Below are 6,474 nucleotides of genomic sequence, written 5' to 3' on the forward strand. Positions count from 1 at the left end.
ACCCGTCCCGGACGGACTTTCGTCCGTCCGACTCACAGCAGTGTCGTAGGCTCGGCTGGGCAAGGCCGGGGTCACCCATATGGGAAACCCCAGCACGCCTTACCTCATTGCCCCGACCCACCGCCGCGAGGCGCCGTAGGCTTAGCTGGGCAAGACCGAGGTCGCTCGTAGCGGAGCCTCTAGCAAGCCCTACCTCATTGCCCCGACGTGGCTCCCCCAGGGGGGACGCCTTGGACAGGCAGCCAGTTCTTAGGCAGCTCCCCGGGTGTACAGGCCACCCGCAGCCTCCCTGCTCCCACCCCAGCGCCAAGCAGGGGACGGAGGCATGGGGTAGCTTCCGCTACCCTCATGGGGGGCCCTCGCAGACGCCAGATATTTTACAGGAGCAGGACCACCGCGTCACGCCGCTCACGACGTGGCACGATTTCACCCCGGACACAGTCAAACTCCACCCGCACGTGCGAGAGGAGGCGGGCTCTAGAACAGGGTGCCCCGCGTTTGAGTAGGGCACCTGTTGGCCCATTCGGTCGTCCGGCGGTGAACCCTCTTCCCCACCCCCGCGACTCTAGGCGACAAACCTTCCCAACGCGAGTACCCCCCCATTTTTCCCCCGGACCGACCCGCGTCCGCCCCCCCGCCTAAGATTCCGGACACCGGCACCCAACGCCCCCGGCGGTACGCCCATTGCCGCTCCAGCCACACCCCTCGGTGCGCCTTCATCGCACACGGGGTCTAGGCGCACAGGGACCTTAGCCTAACGGATCAAGGGGCGTGGGCCCCCGGCGTTGCCATGACGGATCACCGGCGCGCCCCTCGTTGCCGACTATCACCAGTCCCCATGCGCCCGTGTTGCCCGTCCTCCGGACAGGATCACCAGGAAGCGCCAGACCAATGCCCTTTCCCCCATGCGCCGCGGGCGGTGCCGTCTGGGAACGCAGTCGAGACCGCGCTCACAGCCGGCCCGCAGGCCGTTCCGTCCTACCTAGCGACTCTACCTCGCACGAATACCCCATACTCTTCCCTGGGCCGCCCGGCATGACACATTGCCTACCGGTATAAGCCTCAGGGTTTCCCCCCGTCCCTACGCTACCCTGTCCACACTTAGCCAGCGGTCCTCAGGTAGGGGCCTCCCCTCCGGCCGAAGCCGAAAGGTTCTGCCGCCGAGCCTTCATCGGGTCGCCGGAGCCCCCCCCACCACGGCAAGGTGGTGGACATGGGGGGGTATAGACCTATTTCTGTATTATCATAATAAATATTTCCTTATTCCTATTATTGTTGAAAACCTCTAAATTACAATTGCATTGAAAAATTAATCGTAGTCTTACAAAAAGAAATATTTTGGAATTTTTTTCTGGTATCTGCGTTGCCATTCTCGACGATAGTGGCAATGGTTGCTTTCTAGCAAGAGACACAAGTCGACATAAACATCATTCTGTCTTTGTTCCACATTTAGTGAGTAACAAAGATAGGATGATACTTGTGTCGACTTGTGTCTCTTGCTGGAAAGCAACCATTGTTAATTGTAGGTTAGTTGTAATTTCCTACTCAATAATATAACTGTTATATAACATGTATGTTATATATATTGTTATATATATTGTTGAGTAGGAAATTACAACTAACATGTATGTTACATGACGTTGTACTTGCTGGGTAGCCGAGTACGGGAAGAATATTCGACCGCAATTGGTCAATTTCTACGACTTCTATTGTAGACCCTGCTTCAGAGGTCATTATTTATAACGACTTTCCAACGTTTAATATATTTTGATAGCTGCACCTTGTCTTTAGATTAAGTATGATATGTCGTCAGCATAGTATGTATAAGAAAAGACATAAATTAAACGAAAAGAATGTTTAAATTAGCTGTTTGCTAACACAATTCGTACGTTATATAAAGTTTCTGCGATGCATATAAAAGAAAGAAAAAAACTGCGCACTATAAAATGTTCTAAAGAATAACGTTCAATCTTCAAAAATAGGTTTACAAGCTGTAAAAAACCACAATTTCTTATAGAAAATTGCTATTGCTTTGGCTCAAATATGGATAAAGTAGAGCAGTTTAGACGTCTATAATAACATAGGTATTATACACGGATATTGCACTATCCTAGATCTTTATTCTACTAACTTTCCTTCTCTTATGCAGTGCGAGCAATTTATTTGTATGTACACACATTTCACATAAAGTTTATGATGCGTTCAAGGAGTTCGCTATTAGCGCTATCGCGTCATTCTATCTTTATCTTTCCTTAGGTATATGACAAAGATGGAATGACATGTAACGCTAATAGCGAATTTCCGAACGTATCCATAATGACCAATTGTAGCACTAGCGCCGCTAACGCAATATCCGTGAACTATTATGGACATCTGAACTGCTCTGTTTTATCTATATTTTAGCAAAAAGTAATTGCAATTTTCCCTAAAAAACTGTGGTTTTTTAAAGCTTCTAAACATATTTTTGAAGATTGGACATTATTCCTCAGAACATTTTGTAGTGAACTGTTATTTCCTTTTTTTTTTATATGCATCGCAGAAATTTTGTATAACCTACGAATTGTGCTAGCAAACAACTAACTTAAAAAATTTTTTCCGTTTTCGATGAAAAGATTATAACTGCGCAGTGTGTTTTAATGAGTACTTTAAGCATGCAAAAGCGCTTTTCGATCAGTTCAGTCTGGACGACGTAAAACCTGAAACAGGTTTGTAGGCACTTCGACATCCCCTTAAGCAAGTTGGCATGATGTGACGGTTGTGGTTCTTTACTAATTGTTTCATCGTTTAAATATATTGATTAAAGGTGTTTGTATTGCCTGTATCAGACAAATAATGAAAAAATTTTCGAAAAATTGCCGCTTAATCTACATTGTATATGAAAATGACACTCAAAATTTGAAAATAATTAAGAATCTAAATTAAATATTATTTTATTTATTTTAATAAAAAAAAGTACATTATAAAAATCAAACGTTAAAGCTAAGAAATATTGTTATTTAACTATATCGTACACATATATCATACATTTTTATATGAAAATAGAAATATTAACAAATTTCTAACTTTTTGTTGGGACTATACAGATAAAGCATTCTTAATAAACACGTTACATAGTTACTGTTACTGTTTCGCTAACAAAAAAAAAGAAACAATGTACGCATCTTCGATTGACATAACTGTATTTCTTTTTTGTCTAAAGTAGCATAAGAATTATTTCTTACGTTTCAATATTGATCCATTAATAAATATATTCTACAGTTTAACTATTGTTCTATTTTATCTCCTTTTCCGTACAATACTAACTGGACAAACTAATATAATTTTAATAATATAAAAGTGAAGAATGGCAAGCGTAAAGTAATAATACAAGTTAATAAATACTTACATAATTTCATCAAATTATGATATATAACATACGATTACTATATAATGCACAATTCGTATGTAACACATACTTCTTCACAGTACGAACTCATAAAACGAAATGCACGTTTTGAAATGTTGCGAACACTTATACGAGGGCTGCTCCGTAAGTTTTGCGACTTTGCAACACTGGCGTTGCTAGAAAAAATCTAATCTTACCATCAAAAAGTTTGACAGTTTGGAAGATTTTTTTATTTGAAACGTTTTGTTGTATGGAGACTACTTGTTTACAGTGACTTGAAAATTGTGTCTCAGCGAAAAAATGGAATTAACACGAGAACACTTTCGTGCGATGATTTTTTACGACTTTCGACGTGAATTATCGAGACAAGAGAGTATCAATCAACTTGCTTCCACTTTTGGCAATGAAGCACCACACAAGGCCACTATTTGTCGCTGGTTTAATGAATTCAATCGTGGTCGTAGTTCGCTCACCGACGAACCTCGCGAAGGTCGTCCAAAATCAGCTGCTGTGCCAGAAAACATCGATGCTGTGCGTGAATTGATAATGCAAGATCGACATGTGACATACCGTGAGATTCAGGCATCCCTGGGTGTTGGTATGAATTGCATACAAACGATATTGCATGAACATTTGGCCGTAAAAAAAATTTGTTCACGTTGGATCCCGCATAATTTGACAATTGCTCAAAAAAAGGATCGTGTAAATTGGTGCAAAAAAATGCTGAAGAAATTCGATCGAGGTGCGTCAAATGCCGTATATAACCTCTACACAGGTGACGAGTCATGGATCTATGCATATGAGCCGGAAACTAAACAGCAGTCGACTGTGTGGGTCTTTCAAAGTGAACCTAACCTAACAAAAGTTGTTCGCGCTCGAAGCACTTCGAAACAAATGGTCGCCTGTTTTTTCGGAAAAACTGGTCATGTGGCAACAGTACCCTTAGAGAAACGTAGAACGGTCAATTCTGAGTGGTACACAACCATTTGTTTGCCAGAAGTCTTCGGCCAAATAAGGAAAAACAACTCAAGACGACGAATCATTCTTCACCATGACAATGCGAGCTCTCACACATCGGCTCAAACAACCGCCTATTTGACTAGTGAAAGCACCGAATTAATGGGTCATCCACCGTACACTCCTGATTTGGCATCCAATGACTTCTTTTTGTTCCCGAACATCAAGAATAAACTGCGTGGTCAACGATTTTCGACGCCAGAAAAAGCGGTTGATGCGTTTAAAACACATGTTTTGGAGGTACCACTTTCGGCATGGATGCTATAATAAATGGTTTGAGCAAATATAATAAATGGTTTGAGCAAATGCAGAAGTGTATTGATCATCATGGAGAATACTTTGAAAAACAATAACGCCATTTTCAATGACAAATTACCGTGTGTTCCTTACTAGTCGCAAAACTTACGGAGCAGCCCTCGTATAGAGTCTACATTATACGCAGTTCGATAAAATGATTAAATTGAACTTCGCATGATGACCACATTATTCTGTTGCGCCAAGCGAATAAAACCTATTTTTAAGTACTTAACAACGGTTATTGATGCACTGCGATCTTGCTCTTTGGACACGGGATTGTAGATAGTATAGGAGACATATATAAACATCCTTAATCAAATATATTTAAACGATAAAACAATTAGTAAAGAACCACAACTGTCACATCAAGCCAACTTACTAAAGCGTATTAACAACATTTCTGTTATATGTTGGTATTTAAAAAGAAAAGTATATCTAACTTGAAACAGTTATTTATATTATAAAAATATGGGAAAAGACTATTGTAACTTTACTTGTAATTGTGATAAAATATTATTGATAATCCGACGGACATACTTGTGAAATCCTACTATAGTTATTTTCAGTCATTATAAGGTAATTTTTATTTGTTTTACATGTTTACATATTTATGTGAATATTTTATACATTCATTTTCCTATTATCGCAACAAATATAACGTAAATAATGTTTTTATAATTACGTTTTGATTTATTAATTTCTTTTAGATGCATTGTATATCTGATATCAAGAGACAGAAGAGAAGAAAACAACGTCAAAAATAAGAAGACATAATATTAATTATTAGGTGGTAAACTTAGTTCCTGCGGTTTTTTTGTTTAAAAAACTCATTTATTTCGATATCAAAAGCAAAAAATACATTAATCGAAGTATTTTCCCTCGCTAGCTATACATTTTTCCCATCTTTCGGGCAACGCGTAGATTCCGCGACGATAGAACAATCGGTCTTTTTGATGCAATCCATTCGTCGATCCATTTTCGCACATCCTCGTAATTTCTGAAGTGTGTATCCACCAAGCCGTGCTGCATCGACCGGAACAAGTAATAGTCCGAAGGAGCTAAGTCTGGTGAATACGCTGGGTGCGGGAGAACTTCCCACTCGAGCTGCATCAGTGTTTCTTTGACGGCTTTGGCAACGTGTGGTCGAGCGTTGTCGTGCAAAAGCATGACTTTACGTCGATTGCTGGCTACTGCTGGCCTTTTTTCCAACAATGCTTCATTCAGACGGTTTAATTATGATTGATATCGATCCCCCGTGATACTTTCGTTCGGTTTGAGTAGCTCATAATAAACGACGCCGTGCATATCCCACCGTTACGGTAAAAGCGTTCGTCTTGTGAAGCTATCCACGAATCAAGCCATTTTTTGATGTCTTCATATGAGCGGAACTCCTGATCATCCAGACCATGTGCCATCAAACGAAACAAGTAATAATCGGACGGCGCAATATCTGGGGAATATAGCGGGTGGGGTAGGACTTCCCATTTGCGCGTTTCCAAGTAGGTTTTAACGAGTTTAGCAACATGAGGCCGAGCGTTGTCATGCAGTAGAATCACTTTTTCGTGCCTCTGCTCGTATTGTGGCCGTTTTTCGCGCAGTGCTCGGCTCAATCGCATCAATTGAATTCGATACCGTTCTCCAGTGATGGTTTCGTTCGGTTTCAACAGCTCATAATAAATAACACGACAACGCTCGACCACACGTTGCCAAAGCCGTCAAAGAAATACTGATGCAGCTCGAGTGGGAAGTTCTCCCACACCCAGCGTATTCACCAG

Source organism: Odontomachus brunneus, unplaced genomic scaffold, assembly GCF_010583005.1.
Source record: "Odontomachus brunneus isolate Ranch 3 - 2012 unplaced genomic scaffold, Obru_v1 Obru_scaffold_353, whole genome shotgun sequence".
NCBI lineage: Eukaryota > Metazoa > Arthropoda > Insecta > Hymenoptera > Formicidae > Odontomachus > Odontomachus brunneus.